The sequence below is a fragment of the Mus pahari genome, chromosome 10 (assembly GCF_900095145.1).
Source record: "Mus pahari chromosome 10, PAHARI_EIJ_v1.1, whole genome shotgun sequence".
Lineage (NCBI taxonomy): Eukaryota > Metazoa > Chordata > Mammalia > Rodentia > Muridae > Mus > Mus pahari.
Window position 1 is genome coordinate 55306072 of NC_034599.1, and position 19975 is coordinate 55326046.

General features: G+C 46.6%; 1 protein-coding gene across 2 annotated transcripts in view; it reads right to left on the minus strand.

The window, feature by feature from the left end:
• The window catches only part of Thsd4 (thrombospondin type 1 domain containing 4), a 560327-nt gene that overhangs the window by 427516 nt on the left and 112836 nt on the right, over positions 1–19975 (minus strand). The window lies entirely within an intron of this gene.

Sequence of the window (19975 nt, forward strand, 5' to 3'; positions counted from 1 at the left end):
GACGGGAGGGGATTAAGCAATTGTCTACCAGCCCATCGTTCTCAAGGAGCTCCTGCTAAGCAACAAGTCACCCTCACACTGGTTTGAATCTTTAGATTTTTTTTTTTTTAAAGATCCACCACCTTTCGAAACTGTAAAACTCACATTATGAAGTGGTTATGCTCATAAATGTTTAACCACTGCATTTCTCAAAGCCAAATGCCCTGATCTGAAGCATTTTGTAAATACTCCCACCTTGGTCAGCTTCATGCCTCCGGTGGTAAGATACAGTCATTTCTAATGAGCAGGTTAAAAAGCAGCAGATCTGGGGATGTAGCTCACTGGTACATCCTCCACACGCACAAGGCTTGGTTTCCACCTCAGTACCAGTGCAGCAAAGGAAAAGCAAAAAATGGACCTAGAACTCCACTGCCTGACCATTTATATTATTAGCATTTACTTATATGATGATTGTTTATTTTTATTTGTGTGGGAGAGTGCAGAAGAGGGCATGAGATCCCCTGGAGCTGCAGTTACAGAAGGCTGTAAGCTGCCAGACATGGGCACCAGGAACTAACCTCAGGTCCTCTGCAAGAAGAGTACACACCCTCTGGCCCCAGGCACTTCTATTTATTATGCAACTGCTGTTGACAAAGCACAGAGCTAGGAATGGTACATTAAAAACAAAAGTGAACCAGGAATACATTCCAGTATTCCAACCTCATAGCCGAAAGCAGCCATAGCAGAATGCAGGCCAGGGAAAGAACTTTAGAAATAACCCACCTACTTGTGTCTGGGGAATTCTGAGGCATAGTGCAAGGGGTCTGAGACAGAGCCCTGGTCACTGGTCTGAGCACATGGAAGCCCAGCTCCCAGTGCTCTGTAGAAGGACTCAAGCCCTCCAATTGTTACTTATTTGTGAAATGACAAAGCTGAATTAAAATGACCGCCAAGGTTGCTCCAACTCTAAAATTATATGCTTTCATAATAATTAATTCTACATTTATGTAAAACTGGAAATGTGCCCAAGGGTTCCTACAGGATGGCCCCATTAAAATAAGCACATTAAAATAGCAATCAAGGTGAAACATTGATTTCTTCCCTCCTGGGGAAATTCTTTCTCCACTCTATATAACCATGAATATAAAACTTAACAGAGCACAGCTAATTATTAACATCTTTATCACTAATTGCACCTCCATTCTTGGCTGATATGGTTCTGAATTAAACTAAGCTGCAGTATTTATTTTACCTTCAGGCATTTCTCAATTAATCTTGGCAACACTTGGGACTCAGTTAACGGTAGAGGCTTTAACAGATGCCATTAAGAAGTTAGTCTTAGAATACATATATGAGTTGGACCCAATTTGCCTTTTCCTTTATTGTGGCAGGCCAGGTAAAATGAATGACATCATAGGAAGGCAAAAGAAGGAATTTTGGAGTGTGTATGTTTTTAACTTCTGAAAGCTGACCAAAAATGAAATCTAGCCCCAAAGGAAGTGCTCGGTGGAGACTTTAGTTGAAGGTAATGGAGAAACCCAGACAACTGCAGTAGGACATCTCACAGTTGCTGGTGCCTAAGACTTTGTTGGGATGCAGGTTCTGGGTTGCAGAGGTGGCTCAGTTGGTCAAGCACTTGCTGTGCCAGTATGAGGAGCTCAGTTGATCCCTTCAGAGCCCACATGGAAGATGCTGACCTGCTGGCCAGCCAGTCTAGCTAACCCAGAGAGCTCCAGTTGAGAAGGTAGTGAATCATTAAGGAGATGTTGAGGTTGACCTCTAGCCTCTTCTGGTGGGTTCAGGATGGGAGCCAAGAGAACTCCCCAGAAGCCTAAAAATGAAAGCTTTATTCTCTGAGCACTCAGGGGCGTGGCCAGTTCGGGATCCGAACCGCAGACCTGAAGGGAGAGCATACAACATTTTTATAAAATGGGAACACAAAGAAAGGGGAGATGGGGTGGGCTGTTGCATGACCAATCATATTTTGACACAAGGAGTTAAGCCAGAATGTCAACATTGGTGACTGGGCCTCATCCAGGCCACCCGGTTTCAGAGTCCTTGAGCCAGCTTTTTGCAGTCAGGTCCCCTCCTGGACTCTGACCTGGAATTTTGGAATGATAAGGAAATAAAGGAGTGGGCAAGCTACACATAGTCAATTAACTAGAACACATTTATGACTTGTGTGCCTTCGTGTAGATAACGGGATAACCACATCTTCCCTCTTTACATCCTTTATGGGTCAGCAGACAAACATGAAACATCTGAGGAAGCAGGACAGGAGTTGGGTTCCAGGCACTGGGGACATGAACTCAGTTTTGATTCTGCTAGCAAGGTGGAACTCGTTCCTGAGATGGCTGGACTCATAAAACTACCTCCTAACACCACACACACACACACACACACACACACACACACACATCAAGTGCACACAAACATATCTATATCTTTATCTATATCTTTAAACATATAGAGGGGGTGCCCTTTGTTCAAAGCTCTGGGATAGAGCCCCGATCCCCCTGGAGATTCCAGTGCTGCTGGTCCATACACCTACAGCTTTGGAGAACATAGTCATAGAACAGAATCGCAACAAAGGGGTCAAATTTCAAGATCAGAAATGACTGGGTTGAGTGAAGAAAAAGATAAATAATGGCATCAAAACAAACAAACCTACCCCTCTGTGCCCTGTGGACTGCATTAAAAAGGTCTGCTTGCCTGTGGACAGGCTGTCCTGTGGTCACTTGCTCAGTACACACTGATGAAGCCACACCTGTTTGATAACATTTGTGGGCAGCAGAGAAGGAAGCTGCTAGGATGGGTGATGGGGAAAGCACCTTCCCCCAAACAGACCCTTACCCTAAAGGGCAATACACCTAAACAAATGTCTAGTTTTGTATTCGTTGCTTTTTGGTGTATGGTGGGAGAAGGTGGGAGGGTAGCTCTTCCCAATACCCTAAAACTACTCGAAATCTCTTGAAACAACCACACCTTTGAAAAGATACTGATGCGAAAGAATTAAATGTTCATTTAGTCCTGATAAACAGACTACAAAGAATGAGCAAGCAAGCCAGACATGATTGTAAGCAATTTGATTTCTGAGTCCTTGACTCCCGACCGTGGGTGAGCAACAGTCATCCCCACTCGGCTGAGACAGCAGTTGTTTTCCTTGTGACCCAGCAGAGCAAACAATCCTGGTGGTTCATGGTGGCCTCTTCCTCACCAAGACAGAGACCATCTGGCCACTTGCAGGGGGCCTCCACAGAATGGGATAAATTTACAGAGTTGTCACAATAAGCACAGATGTGTCCACAGGGCCCCATGTGGCTGTTTAACCCTTCCAGGAGAGCATGCAGTAGCTACTCTGGGGAATAAGTAGGCTTATTCTTGAGCTTTCTCTCTCAGAACTAAGCCGTGGGACTTTTAGGAGCTCCACATGACACAATTAGCAATTTGGCTAATTGCTAAAAGTTAGGCAATGTGCTGGTTAGTTTTAACTGTTAATTCCACAGCATTAGAGTAACCTGTAGTCACCTGGGAAGAGAATTAAATAGGTTAAATTGGCCTCTAGGCAGGCCTTGTTAGTTGATATAGGAAGACCCAGTCCATTGTGGGTGGTACAATTCCTTAAGCTGGGCCTGGAAGTATGTAAGAGTGGAAAGGGCTAGCTGAGAGCGGGCAAGCAGGCAGCAGAGATACAAACATTTCTATCTGTTCTTGGAAGGAATAGTTTCTACCTTGATGTCCCCAAAATAATGAGCCATTGCCTAGAACCGTAAGCCAAATAAAGCCTTCTCTCTTGTGTGGCTTTTAGTCGGGGTCTTTGTGAAACATGAAACTGCAGCAGGCAATAAGCCTGGACAGTTACAGTTCAGAGTTCAGAGATGTTGAGAGTAAGGGTCTAAGATACACACTCAGCCCTGAAGCCTAGAACCGTGAGTTTGAACCTCAGCTCTGCCGCTGGTGGAGAGAAGGACAGAGGACTAGCTTAGGAACTGTAAGTCACTTGATCTTTGCGCCTCAGTTTCTCCTAGTGAGGTCAGAACTAAGTTCCTGCTCAGGGAATCACTAGGATGTGACATTTCTGGAGATACCCTCCAGGCTGGCCAGTGACGGCCAGAGCCATTAGTGATGGTGTTTATATTTTACATGCTGGGAATCTCTGCCTTACCTCAACTCCAGTGCTAAACCCAAACTCATTTATAAAGATCATGTCACAGTTTGGTCATCCTGACCACACCACAGTCCTGGGCTAGCCTGTGGGATACAAGTAAATCTCCTAGAAGGTGTGTGTGTGTGTATGTGGGTGGGTGGGTGGGTGATCACAATAATCTTGTGGTTTGTCAGGTTTGAAGGAGGCCTGATTCTGCAACTGTGACAGCCCTTTGGTGTCACTCATGCAGCAGCTGGAGAGCTATTCTTTAGCAGTAGTCCTAGACATTGCTGCACACATATAGAACCAGCACACCCCAGTGTGGGCTCAGCGTCACAGACTAATGCCCTTCTAGTTCTTTGCAGCCTGCCTCTGAGTGGCCATCAAACACCTGTTACAACAGATCATGAAGCTCTACCTGCTAAGTCTAACCCGGGCCTGAGAATCTGTACTTCCAACAATGCCAGGTTGGCCTGGGAACCACTCCGTGAGGACTGCTTGATCACTCTACAGCACCCCACCCCAGACGTGAGCTGGCTCTTGCACTGGCTCCCCTCTTCTCTGCATTCTCTGGGATGGCCAGTGAAGATGCCTACTGCACCTCCTGTCCCCTAGGCCCCGGACGGACCAGCCCTGCCGCTGTCTCTGCAGCTTTTCCACAGGCTTCCCAGTCTCGGTCTGTATCGTTTTCTCCTCTCACGCTGCCTTCCCAGCACAGAACCAGAAATGCACACCTAGCTTCGACCGAGATTCTCAGCAACGTTCAGCTTGAACCAAACCCCAAAGCACTCTTCCACAGAAAATATGTGCTTCTTTGGCCTCCCGTTGGACCCCATGAGCTGTCCGGGTACAGTCATCTTTTCTTATGTATGCTTAGATTCCTGCCCAGGTCACTAGAAGCAGGCTCTCTGGGGTGGAGGGGTGGGGCTAGGTCTTATTTATCAGTATCTCCATAGCCTACCGCAATGACTAGTACATAATGGGTGGGCACTTTCACTAGCTAACCACTGATGGGCTAGAGAGATGGCTCAGAGATTAAACACACTGGCTGCTCTTGCAGAGGATATGGGCTCAATTCCCATCATCTACGTAGTGGCTCACAACCTTCCATAATTCCAGTACCAGGAGATCTGGCCTCTGGACGCTGCACACACTTTGTGTAGAAACATAGATGCAGGTAAAACAACCATACACATAAAATTAACTTAATTAAAAAGTAATAATTAACCACAGAAATTGTAAAGCACAAATGAGTGGCTCTGGTCATTGACACCCAAGGAAAGCATGTCCCTTTTCTTAACTGTTACATTTCTCTCATTCCTTTGATATGAAAGAGTCAGAGGGCTGAGAGATAAATATTCTAAGGTCAAATGAAATGTTATATTTACATAAAGAGTAGGAATCAATCAATTGATTGACAAGGCTACCTCCCTCTGAGTAGGAATCAAAATGTTCTTTGTTGGGTAAGAAACGTCCAGGCATCAGGCACCTAGAGAAGAAGCAGGTAGACTAGGAAGGAAGGTCCGACAGGAGCTGATCACACCCTCTGTTCTCAAAACAAGAATATCTGGACAAGAGGCTGAAATAGGCTGGAGAGATAGCTGGGCCAGGGGAGTGTTTGCCTCACAAGAATGAGGATCTTACTTTAATCCTCAGAGCCCACATTTAAACAGCTTGGCATGGTGAAGTGGGTTTGAAATCCCAGCACTGGGGATGTAGAGATAGACAGATCCTTATGGTTTACTGACCAGCTGGCCTGGGCTACTTGTGAGTTCCAGGCTAGTGATAAACTCTATCTTAAAAAGAAAAAACGATGTGTGCCAATTAAGAAATAATACCCAGGTCACACCCATGCACATCTGCACACATATAAACATGCAAATGCACACACATGCATTTTTTTTTTAAAGAAGTGAAGAATTTAGCATGCCAATCTATGCATGCCCATCTAAACTTAAAAGCCACCCAGGCAAGGCTGGCAGTCACTTGTAAGCAATAGATAGATGGCTTGCCACCGCTTAGTTGTCAGCATAGTGAGGACCGGGCAGTGGGGGACTGTTTATGTTTCTTATACGTTCCCTGTTTATTTCCATTCTCTTTCCCCCCAAAGCTCAGCCAGGTCCCTGCAAGAGGCCCAGCCCCTCAGCTGTGCTAACATTAACCACATTCAAGGACCCAACATCCCAGGGAGCAACAGCCCTTGTGACTGCCAGCCTCTGAAAGGAAGCCTGAGAGCTGAGGAGGGTACGGTCTCTGCAGAGGGGCCACCTAAGAGCCCCAGTGCTCAGCATGTGCCAAAGTCTCCTTGCTAGACTTTTCTGGGGAGGTCCAGAGTTTATCACAATCAGAGAACTAGCATTCCTTGCACACAGATATATCAGCCGAGTTGCTAGAAAAAAAAATTCCCCAAAGAATACAGCAAGGATGCTTGGGGGCAGAAGGATAGTATCCCCAGAGAGAGCAGACTGACATGGGGTTGGATAAAGTCCCTGTGCCAGATTCTGATGAAAACATGGCCCATGCTGTATCTAATGGATAATGCCCACAGGGGTAGAAGGGCTCTTTCCTGCCACATTCTAACTTTGCACTGTTCTCTATCAAGCAAAAACACTCACCAAGCCAGTGGTTTGCAGCCTAGTTTTGGCACCAAATTCCCAACGGAGGAAGTGTGATGTATATCCCCAAGTACAGAGATGCTACATCTGAAGGTTGCCCTCTACTCCTGGCTCAAGATGTACACACATAGGCATCTTCCTGCTCTCTCCCCCTTCCTCCTGGTCCTCAAAGCTAGGAGAAGCTGGAAGAATCTGGGGTTTGCAATGAAGACCGCCATTACTAATTCATCAGTAAGACTAAATGTTATCTCTTAAAGAGGCTTTCAGTGCTGTGGTAAAACAGTGCCTTCTGGACATGGCAGCACTCATGAACCCACAGCAGATGTGGGCTTGCTACACAAAACCTGTGCAACATCAAGCCAGTCAACGCTCCAGTGTGAGTGGAGGAGGGGTTCAGGAGACCCCAGGCCTAGGTGCAAGTTTGTGGCAGTGGATGGCTGCTGGCTGAGAGGGAGCCTTTGGGGGTGTGGCCTCTGGTAGGTGCTATGCCAGTGAACGGCCTACACCCATACACATACAGGTAGCTCCAATTAGACCCAATGATTATAAAGGAAAAACAAACAGGCTATGAAGTTGGGTGGGGGACTTCTGGAGTATATGGAGGACCCAGTATATGGAGGGTAGAGAGAATCAAAACACACTGTATATATGCATGAAACCCGCAAAGAACAGATAAATGCAATTTAAAAACAAAAACCATTCTGAGGGTTTTTAGGGATTAGGACTATAGCTCAGTTGGCAGACAGCTTGCCTAGCCACACACAAAGCCCCAGGTTCTTTCCCAAGTACTGCAGAAACTACGTGCGGTAGCACACACCGGTAATCGCAGCACTTGGGAGGTGGAGGGAGGAGGGCCAGGAGTTCAAAATCATCTCCAGCTACACAGTGAATCGGAGGCCGGCCTGGGCTACAGAGACATCTCAAACAAAAAATAAGTAAAAAGATCTGTGAGCACAAGTGTGCACACACACACACACACACACACACACACACACAGATGACAGTAGGAACTACCTCTAACAGCTGTTCTCAGTGCTAGCAGATGTCTAAGAAATAAGGGTTTAGGATCCCACAGCAATCTGCTGAGCCTGCAACACTGCTGGTACTCTAGCAGGAGGGATGTTCTGAGGAGATCATAAGCACATCTCTTCCCCAAAGTGCATTTCCAGAATGACACTGAGGATGGCAATATCAGAGAGGAGCCAGATAGCATCACACATTGGGCACAGTGGCATACGCCTATAAACTCAGCGCTCAGGAGGCTGTGGCAGGAGGATGACTGGAAGTTCAAGGGCAGCCTGTGTTACAATAGTGAGTTCCAGGACAACCTGGGCTAACCTGTATGATACTGTCTTGAAACAAAGTAAAATTATCACCAGGGGAAAGGAATCTTTAGGTGTGGGCTGTGTTGGTGAAGAACCAATCTCCAGGCTGCAGAGGGCAGAGAAGCACAGCTTATTCTCCAGGCAATGGAGAGGAGTTAGAACCTAGAAGCATCCATCCTTCCAGCATGAGTCTGTGTAGCAGTCAGATGAGAGCAGAGCTGAGAGGCAACAAACAGCTTAGTCAGATGCCGCAGCTCTGAGTTCATCAGAGAGAACACAAGCTTTGCAGAAAGTCTGTTACCAACATGGGAGCTGGTTAGGTCATGGCAGTAAGCCATGTTGCTACCCAACTTGTGACCGTGGAACAGAAACCTGAAGCATAGTGTATATGCCCTTCAGCAGGGGAACCCGGAGCCAGCTAATGCACGGCCCATTCAGACACTGGAGGAAGATGGTTAAAGGACAAGCCAGGTGCACATACATAGATGTAACAATGTAACAAGCTCTCCAAAACATGGAAAAGTGAAAGGAAACAGGGTACAGAGGACACTAAACTCAGGACATTAAAGAGCTCCTATTCATATGAAAAAGAAAGAGAGAGAATGAATGAATGAATGGATGGATGAATGAATGGATGAATAAATGAATAAATGAACAAATGAACCAACATACACAGCAAATGTATGCATGCCCAAAACAGAACTTGGGAGACTGGAGAGATGGCTGAGCAGTCAGCTTCCCGAGGCTGCTCTTCCTGAGGACTGGACTTTGATTCCCAGCAGCCACATGGTAGCTAACAAGCACATGGAACTCCAGTTCCAGGGGATCAGATGCTGTCCTCTGGCTTCCGTGGGCACTGCATGCACATGGTACCTACATGCAGGGAAAACACCCATACATATAAAATAATAATTAAAAAATTTATATAGAACATTGATTTCTTTGGGGCACCAAGCTTAAGAGGATGAATGGAGTAGAGGCAGACACACTTGAATTCCTCCTCTTTTGTACTGCCATTGCCTTCCTTACCCCCCCCCCACACACGGACTCTCAATATATGAATGCAATATGCAAAATTCTGAATTGTTTTGCATTGAGTCTACAAAATCCAACCATTCCTATCAATTCGCCCTAGGGAGCAGAAGCAGATGTCTCCTAGCAGAACAGTCCTGATGCAGTGTCGAGGAGAGAGCTCAGTGAGGAGAGAGCTCAGTGAGGAGAGAGCTCAGTGAGGAATCTGAGTCCTTATACATGCAATGCTTCAATAAGGGACAAACAATACCCACTTATGTACATACTGGAAGCCCCAAAAGCTGGAGTGGGTTTGATCAGGATTCAAAATGTTCTGAAATGTCTGTCCACAGCAGAGAAGGTGAGTACTCCAGGGAGATTCTACGTCAAGAATCAGTAAATCTCATACCAAGGTGAGGCTTCTTAGAACCCAAGCTCTCTGGGAAAAGAATCGTTGGGATTGTAAAATGTCCACTCCTCTCTTTTCAGAAGCCAAGCACGCCCAGCCATAGTCCCTGTGTGGTTAGAACCAACCTTTCTACCAGGTACCCAGTCTAGGAACCTCTTGCACTTTTGATTTTTCCCACACTGACCTGGTCAAAGTCATTACCCTCTATGTATGACACTTTTATGGGAGCTGAGGGTATGGTTCAGTCAATAAAACGTTTGCCTTCCAAATGTCGTAACCTGAGGGTGGTCCTCAGAACCCACGCAGAAATCCAGCGTGCTGGCCAGACACTAGAGTTGAATCGCTGAGTTCCAAACTCTGAAGATTCTGTCTCAAAAAAAAGTGGACATTTCACCTGAGGTAGACTTGCACACAACGCATGCACACACTCACACCTAAGATAAATAAATAAACAAGTCCATTCCGTGGCTCATCTCTAGCTAGAGAACGAAGTCCAATTCCAGAAGAGTCTAGGTTTGTAGTTATCTGGTACCCTCCACCATGAGTCCTAAGTCTTCTTGGTCTATTCTCTAGTTTTTAATTCCTCTTGTATCCTGAACCCCAACGGCAATGTATCATCCACCTGACTCCATCTGTTACACTGCCTCACTGATACACCTGTGTACTGGTGCAGGTTTTTAGGTCCAACAGGAGCACGGGCTCCTCCTCATCTGCTTGCCCCGTTCTGAATGCCCTCGCTAGGCAGCCCGCATGCACGTCCTCCTTGGCGGTGGCATTAACACTCGAGCTGGGCAGTGGTAAGTCAAGATTCAGCTTCCTCGTACACCTTTAGCTTCTGCAGGGTCAGGCTTATCTATTGCTGATCCATGTGTGTATGATCCCCAGCTAGTCCCACGTCTGATACAGAAGCTCTCGAAGTATTTGCTGAAATAACACACGTGAGAGGCAGAGAGCCTAAATGTTTGCATTTCTAACCAATGGGCCAGTAAAGCCTACCACTCTAGACTAATTCGTAGAGACCAAAAGGCTCTGAGTTCCAATAAACCAGCCTGAGGCACCCACGTGGGAAGCAAAGAGAGCTAGCCAAATTAGACTGGTAGCCAGTGGCTATCTAGAAAATTCTCAGAGCTCCAAATTAAAGGGGGGGAGTTAAGAGGGAATAGAACTAAGGAACAGAAACACAGAAACACGTGTATTCCAGGCTGTAATCTGAAGCGAGCTGGGAAGGAAGACATTTGTGGCTGAGGGCTGGAAGGGCCGTATTTTCTCTGAAGCTCCCTGTTTCTTCCCCATCCCCTGGCAAAGGGGGGAAAATATCATGTTTTCATGCAGCCAGAGTTCAAAGAGGCTTTGAGCAAGTGGTTTGGGTTGAGTGCAGATGCCCTTTTAGAAATTCAGAAGACTGTAGCGCCTGCCAGGGTGGGTCTCGGCAATAAATTATTTGGTGTCTACAAAAGATAAGAAGCAAAAACTCTGGCCACTCGGTGAAGTAAAAATTCAGATGATGAAAACCACAGCTTTCCTGGCTGACTACTGTGTAGCAAAACCACGCTGAGGGTCTGATCAGACCTGCCTCTGTTCCCCATGGCTGGCTGAGATGAGTGGTAAATGACAGAGTGAGAGGCCACTGAAAGGTGTACTCTGAGGCTTCCTGAAAGGACTCCCTCCCCCCAGGGCTCTCTGCAGGTGATGGGGGTGTTCCACTAAAGATAAAGGGAAGCTGTTATAGGTGCACTGGGAGATGCTCCCACAAGTCAGGAGCCAAGAGATCCAGGCAACAGCAGTGAATGGATGCGAGGCAGCTTTGGAGTGACTCCCAGCTTATTTTTCTGTTGTAATATTTTATTTATATTTATGTGTGTGTATGCTTGCCTCTATATACGTGTGCATGGCACAAGTGTGTTGCTGTCTGTAAAGGATAGAAAAGGGCACTGGATACCCCGTAGCTGGAGTTACAGACAGTTGTGAGCCACTGAGCAGGGATGCTAAGAGCTGAACTAAGGTCCTCTGAAAGAGCAACAAGCACTCCTTATTGCTGAGCATCTCTGCAGCCCCGGCATAGGGAAGCCCATCTTTAAAAAGACCTTATCCTTGGCCCATGCACTGCCTGCTGCATGGATGAAGTTCACAGGGTGGGGCCCCCACACTACCACCCTCTGAAATAAGCTGAGGCAGCAGCCTTTAGAACAGAGCCAGTCCTCCTGGGAATAAGCCCCGGAGGAGACACTGACCCCAGGCATTGTCTACAAGCATCTGCTTCTCCAGAATCATATGCAAAAACAGCCGTGTCCCTAAAAGCAAGTCACATGCTGCTCATAGGTGCCGCGTACCTGAGTGATCCAGGTGTGTTATTCAAAGGGACACAAAAAGAAGGAACAAGGTCAAGCAAACGGGCATTAGAGGAAACCGGTCCCCATACAGCAGAACAATCAATGGTCAAACATCAGTAAAGATGTCACTTAGAGCCATGCATGCTGCTCATCACACAAGGGCACCTGAGAGTGCACGGGGTGTGCCCTCCCACTGGGGAAATGATTTGGATCAGAGGAAGAGATATCCTTCATGATTTTCAAAAGCAAGAAATAAACCAGTAGATGACTAAGACAGAGACAGTCAAGCAAAGATGCTTTCCACACTCTACGTTCTGCTAAGCAAGGCATCCCTAGGGGTGGTATAGGGAGGGTAAGGGTTTGACTGGAGTATGGGTGTTGCATGGGATGTAGAAAGAGCTCAGATCTTCTATCAGCAGCTTTGCCTGCCGGCCCCTCTGTGACCTGTGTAACCATGGACAAGTCCCTGGACAGCTCTTCTATCCAGCATGCCTGCTTCATCTGGTTATTGAATAGATTCAGTGAAATTGCTCCCAGAAAGTGCTGAGCTCAAGGTGTGGCCGCAGTGGCTACTCCCTAGTAGTGGTCTTCATGAAGACTTCGCTGCACTGAAGGTTAGAGACAGAGCCTCAGACCTCCTCCATGTGGGGACCACAGCAGAGGCTGATTGCCAAACATGGCACTGAGGGCTGAGGAGTGGCTTTGCATAAAAGAACAGTGAATGCATTCATTCCTCCAGTATGAGTAAGAGAAGCCCTCTTGGGAGTCCAAGCTGCTGCCAATGTAGGCTGTAATCTGAGCCCCAGTGGCTCTTGGGACTACAGGGGTTTAAGGGGAACTGAATGGGATTACCTGTAGGGCAAAGGGCCTGGCCAGAGCAGATGCTGAGTGAATGCTGGCTCCTAACCCCTCTCCCTTGGGGCCTCTCACAGTGCCCCTTGCCCCAGTGGCCGACACTTTATAGACTAGGAAAAAAACAAAACCCCAAAAACTTAAGATTGATTTTCTGCAAGTTCTGCTGAATTCATTAACACAACAATGATAATGATTCTAACATGAATTATGGCTCCTGAGCATCTTTTATGCGATGGGATCATAGCATAAGTATGCTTGGATTCTGGATGCCTCTGAATTTGTCTGTCTGTCTGTCTGCCTCTGTGTGTGTGTGTGTGTGTGTATGTGTGTGTGCGCACGCGCATGTGTGTACACAGGTACACATGTGTGTTTATGTATGTGAAGATCAGAGGACAAATATCACCTAAGTATAGCTCTTCTGGCTCTTCCTCCTCATGCTCCTACTTCCCCTCTTCTTCTTCCCCTTCCTGCTCCTTCTCTTGCTCCTTCTCCTCTTGTTCCTCTTACCCCTCTTGCTCCTCCTCTTCCTCCTCCCCCTCTTCCTCTTACTCCTTTTCTTTCTCCTACCCCTCCTCCCCTTGTTCCTCCTCTTCCTCCTCTTCTTGCTTGTCTTGTTCTTCCTCCTCTTGCTCCTTCTCTTGCTCTTCCCCCTCCTCCTCTTGCTCCTCCTCTTGTTCTTCCTCCCCTCCTCTTCTTCCTTTTCCCCCTCCTCCCCCTCCTTCCCTTGCTCCTCCTCCTCCTGCTCCTCCTTCTGCTCTTCCTCCCCCTCTTCCTCCTTTGTTCCTTTCAGTCAGGATCTCTTTCTGCCCCAGGACTGCCAGGCTAAGCTGGCACCAGCAATCCCCAGAGATCCTCCTGTCCCTACTTCCCAGTCATTCATGACCAGTGCTCCCCACCACACCTAGTATTTCCCATGGATCCCGAGGATGGACCCAAAACCTCATGCTTTCAAGGCAAGCATTTCACCAACTGAGCCATCTCCGAGCTCCATACACCACTTCCTATGTGTCAAATTACCATAGATCATCTTTTTCTTCATTAGAAATATGGGGAAAATCACACATAATAATGTAGTTTCTTTGCATTAAGCACCTTACTTAAACTTAAGGCTATATCTCTTACTATAAGAGATATAAGTAAAAGATGCAGAAGTTCCTCCTAGAGTTTTATCTGATCTCTAAAAATATTTAGCATAGTATATTTAAATAATATATGCAAATTGCTGTCATGTCAAACACCTGCTAGTGTCTTATATATGTCACCACCACTTAACCATCATACAAATAGTGATATAGCTTGCTTCTTTTTTTTTTTTTTTTTGTTTTGTTTTTCGAGACAGGTTTTCTCTGTGTAGCCCTGGCTGTCCTGGAACTCACTCTGTAGGCCAGGCTGGCCTCGAACTCAGAAATCCACCTGCCTCTACCTCCCAAGTGCTGGGATTAAAGGCATGCGATACCACGCCCGGCCATTTTTTTTTTTTTTAATGAGGAAACTGATGCTGTGTGACATTAAACAGTCTGCTATGCTAGTTACTCTGTGTGCACAGACATCATTTATGATATTAATGAATGCCACTGAATGGATAATTGATAAGCTCTTAAGGAGCAAAAGCAACTGCAATTGGTACAGGTTTTAAATGCCAATTTCACATTGGAAGATGATGGACTATGTACTACGTTCATTGAGGAAAAGGGACATGTCTGCCCATTGCTGCAGCATCCACACAGCCCATGAGGACCAGATGCTTCTACAAGTAAAGGCTCAGGAGAGGCTGAAGAAAATATTCTGCATTGGAAGGCAGCCATAGGAGGAAACAGGAGGTCCCAGAGGGCTTGGCCTGTCCAGAGCAGGCAGCTAGTCAGGGGACAGGGAGAGAATCTCATAGTTAAGAACAGGGGCTCTGGATTGGTGATATAGCTCAGTGAGTAATATGCTCATCTTAAAAGCTCAAGGACCTAGGTCTGAGCCCAAGAACCATATTAAAAACAAACCAACAAACAAATAATCCCCCCCCCACTGCCTCCCAAAGGCATAGTGTTTGCAATCCCAATGTTGGGAAAGTGGAGACAAAGGGCTTGCTGGCCAGACAGACTAGCCACACTTGGCAAGTTCCAGCTTAGTGAGAGGCCTTGTCTCAATGAAGCATAGTAGATTGTACCTGAGGAACCACAACTAAAGTTGTCATCAGGCCTCTGCAGGCACTGCCCCCACTACACACATACTAACTAATAATGCACCTAAACATAAGCACACTCGTACACATTCACACTCTAGGACTTAGGAACTATCATTTGTCTATCTAAGCATGGAATGTTTCTCATACTATAGAGAAGGGAGGGCAATATGGACGCTCTACACATGAGCACTGTGAAGTTAAGCCAGAGCCCCGGATGGGGAAGTGACTTCCTCAGTCACTCTGGCAAACTCCCACAAAATCAGTGAATACCCTCATAGCCCCGGAGGTGATGTTTGAAGTCAGCACTGCTCACTGAAAGCCAAGTGTTCACAAGACCTTCATCCCTTTGGCCTACAATCCTGTGCCGCATGGTGTCTTCAATGACACACAACAGTGGTTATGTAGAATACTCTCACCGACTGACATTGCCATCTTGGTTTGTGTAATAGAATCTAATGTCCACACAGCAACAAAATCCTAAAAACACATTTTCTATAATACATCTCTACCACTCTATAACCCGTAACTATCCTTTTAATTTTTTTTTAATCTCTTCCATTTCCTGGTGACTGCCAGCAGCCCTCTTAGCTTGTGCCCACATCCCTTCAGCAGTCAGGAGCATCCCTCTCAACTTCTATTCTGCCTCCACATGGCCTTGTTCTCTGTCTGCTTATGATATCCCTAGCTGCCCATTATAAGGACACTCACGACTGCATCTAAGTCCCTTTGCCCACTGTCCTTCCCTTTCCTTCTCTCCCCCCTCTTGCTGTCCCCTTAGTCTGCTTAAGTGTGACACCTGCATCATAATAGATCCCACTCTGCTCTGGTCAGTGGCTATTGACATATATGTATGAAAATGTCATAATGAAACCTATTGCTTTTTATGCTGACTTAAAATTAATTTTAAAATTGAAAAGAAGGAGACTACCCGGCTAATCCAGGATCATCTCCCCATCCCGGGATGCTTAACTCAATCACATCCGTGAAGACCCCTTTCCAGATAAGATAGGCAAGCGTTTAGAGACTCAGCGGCTAGGGCTGATATCAGTGGCAGTGGGAGAAAAGGGTTATCCAGGCTCCCATGCAGAGTAAACTGTCCCTCTGGGTCAATTGTCCCTCTGCTTCTTGTTGTTCATGGAAATAAGTGTGCAAAGGAGAGTCTGTCAGGGTCAAAAGAAAGCAAGGACCTGAGAAGTCTGGGGCTACCATGGAGGCTATGAGTACTTCATTCCAAGAACCAAAAGGCGGCTGAGCAATACAGGAACTCCAGCAGCTGCCCTCCTTGGCTCTCCCGTGGTGAGGCACCTGCAGTGACAACTGTCCTGCATTCCAGTCACACCCTGCCCTGCACAAGAGCAAGACAGTGTGGACGTCTTTAATTCAGCTCAGTGTCTCTGGGATGGCTGAGACGAGTCACACAGAGAACAGAGTTGCATCAGTGTGACAGACTGAACAGCTCCTGCAGGTTAATAACCAGGGAAGGAAACACTAGCTATTCACATAGGAAATGCACCTCCATCCTTAATGAAGGCAGTTGAGGCCACCATTAGGAGTGCCCTGAAGCTGCAGGGTTCCATATTCCAAGCCAGGATCCCCGCCCTCTGGATCATACATACTCCAGGCAGACTTTTTCCACGGCCTGCTGTATCTCTCTTCTTGAATGCCTTGGAGAGGGTTCAACACAGCATTCTTCACATCGAGTGTGATCCCTGCCCTGATAACTAATGGAGTACTTCTGACACTTAACGAGATGCCAAGAGGAGTGAACAAGGCGCTCTTTAGAGGTTTGGCTGAGATCAGAGTAACTCAAGCTTCAGGATCTGGCTCCAATCTCCCCTAACCTACAGGCAGAAATGCACATGCAGTCGAGCCCAGCCCTGCGACTGACAGTGGGTGAGGCCCAAGGTTTCCCATCCAGAACCGAAGCACAGTCAACAGCTTATCTGCTTAGCATCCACAGTTAACTTCTTGTCAGACAACTCGAGGACCATGTGATATTCCTGACTCAGACGGGAAAGAAGCAAATCCTTACTGGAAAGAGAAAGAAAAACAATAACAACAAAATCAAAACACGAAGCTGGAATTGCAAACACCTGTACCTGTTTTCTCCTTCCCTACCTGGCATGGCCAAAGTTTTTTTTTTCCAAAAAGAAACACAAACAAGGCATTAGATTTCTCTTTTCCATACCATGTGGCTCCTGGATATACTCCCCCAGCCTCACCCCACCTCCCTGTACCATGTAACAAAATCCCCTAGGTATCTATGGAGTGCCGCTCTGTGAAGTTGAGCTAACAGAACATCTTCCTCTCTAACATGAAGAGTCCTGGATCTGCAGAGGCCCCCAGGACAGAAATACCATGTTAACCCAGAGCTAATAATAAGAAAATGTGAATGGCTTACAACGGAAGAGGTGGAAAGGAGGGTCTGAAAAGAGAATAAATAATTGGCCCCTGCAGCCAGGACTGGGGAGGGGAAGGGGGAATGAATGAAGAAAATCTGTGAGGGAGGCATGGCCCTGGCTGTCCTTTCTGAAGGCAAATATACAACACACATGCATGCACATGAGAGTGCACACACACCCATGCACATGCACACACACAAAGAGAAGGCGGAGGGTTCAATAGTTAAGAGCACTTGTTGCTCTTCTAGAGGAGCCAAGTTCCATTCCTAGCTCCATGTCCAGTGGCTGTGACTCTAACCCCAGGGTTTCCTATGCTCTTCTGGCCTTGGCAAGCCCTCACACACATGTGGCACATATACACAGACATACTCTCATACACATCAATAATAAATCTTTTTAAAATGCCCATACATTACTACACAAGCACATGCATACAAATACAGACTTACGTTTGTAAAGCATGCTTGAACACATACAAAGACTATCTGCTTAATGATATTAAAATAGCTACAATGTTGTTTTGAGAGGCCTTATACTTTGTGAGGAACTTTTACAGCTGTGGCCTCATTTGACGCCCCCATAACGTGCCCGTGTTAGACGGAGTACATGCAATTATCCATGTTTTATAGATTACATTAAGCAATCCCCCTAGGTCTTGCCATTAGCCAGTGATGAATCTGAGACAGGAAGTGAGGCCTAATGACTCCCAGCTCCAGCAACTTCAACTTAAGAAGTTAGGTAAGACATGGGAGTCCTAATGCAAAAGGGCTCAAGCCCCCGGGGAGTCCAGTGGAAGTGAGCGACACTTAAGGGAAGTCCAGGAGATGAGACAGAAGTTGAAACATATGGCTTTAAGTAACTGTAACATCAGTGCAGAGAGGAGAAAAAGAAACTGCCAAATGTTCCAGAAGGATGCTTGAAAGCATGCTGGTGAGCTGAATCTACACCTTCGCTTCCTATTGTACTGGGAAAGCAACGTAACGACCTTTAAAACTAACTGGTGTCAGGTCGGTAACTCAGCTGGTAGTGAAGTACCAGCCTAGCAGGCAGGAACTCAGATTTTGATCCCCAGCCCATGGGAAATTAAGACAGGAGGACCACAGAGTTAAGAACATCCTCAGCTACATAGTGGGCTAGAGGTCAGCCCAGGATACATGAGACCCTGTCATAAACAAATATAACAGCTTACCACAGTAACACATAAAAGCCCGTAATGACAAAACCACTGTACTTTACCAATGTGGAAATTGAGGCCCAGAGAGAAGGGACTTACCCAGAATCAAAGCAAGTGTGAGAACTAGGATGTGAGCTATGACTTTGGGATACAGAACTGTGTATGCCACACCATCTGCCTTGGGCATGGATTGTCTTAACTCCATTATTATAACCATCCCTAACTAATACCACAAGTTGAAATAAAAACACTTAAGGGGAGGGTGGGGAGTGTGTGGTTTCCCTCTTTGTTTTTCTGAGAAACTTCACCTAATTCCACCCCCCCCCCAGGGGTGCTTGGAAGATAGCCTGGCTTGCATGGAAATTGTTCTACTGCTCGGAAATCCTAATCACCTTGGGGCATTAGAGTATGTCAGGAGGCTGGCTGATGTCCGTCTGTCTCAAGGGGGTCCACCAAGCTATCAATGTTACCTTGTGTAGCAAAGGGACTTGGCAGTTAGATGGCTTAGCTGTTAGGAGCATTCCCTGCCTCTCCTGAGGACCCAGATCCAAACCCCAACCTGTGCACATGTCAGGTTGATCACACCCACCTTCAACTCCAGCTCTGGAGGAATCTGATAGCCTCTTCTGGCTTCATCAGGCACCTACACACGTGTACATGTTCCCGCACATAGACACACAAGTACAGACATAATTTTAAAGTAAAAGAAATCTTTAAAAGGCAAAGCCAGGCGTGGTGGCACACACCTTTAATCCCAGCACTTGGGAGGCAGAGGCAAGCGGATTTCTGAGTTCGAGGCCAGCCTGGTCTACAGAGTGAGTTCCAGGACAGCCAGGGCTACACAGAGAAACCCTGTCCCAAAAAACAAAAACAAACAAACAAACAACAACAACAACCAAAAAAACAGTAGAAACAATAGAGATTAAGTCAAGGAACTTGTGACAAAATTGTTCTGGGTTGTCAGGGCAGCTCAGTGAAGTGACACCGGCCCTTCTAAGAAGAGGGTAGACAGTCAGTGACAACCAGGAAATAATAGGGTAGACTGTGAGGCTGTAATGATGTGGAGACAGACAGGGAAGCCTCTCCCCAGGACACTAAGCATGCAGATCTTCAGCACTGTTAAAATCTATTTAAAACATTATTATGGTTAGCCCTAGTAAGCTCTTACTGTGACCACTCCCTCTCATGGCTATTTTCCTCTGTAAATAGGCAAAGATAACAGGGAGGGGCAACTTGACTCCCTGATTGGAAGCTGGTGGACTTTTCCATGCTGATTTGGCCACCTAGGACAAAAGGATCATTAGTCAAAGAGCCAATTAAATTACCTGCATGCTATCCAGCCTTCTTGGCCGCTCCATGGACATAACCAGGGAACTGCAAAGGAAGGATGCTGACTGCACTGGTTCCCAGCCCCAGCCACTTCCACTTGGAAGTGAACACCTTATACTGGATGTTTTGCTATTATGAGTCTTGGTGAACTCTAGTGACCCAACAATCATTTCTTCAGAGCGGGGGGGGGGGGGGGGGGGAGTCTCTGAGGGCAGCTGCACTG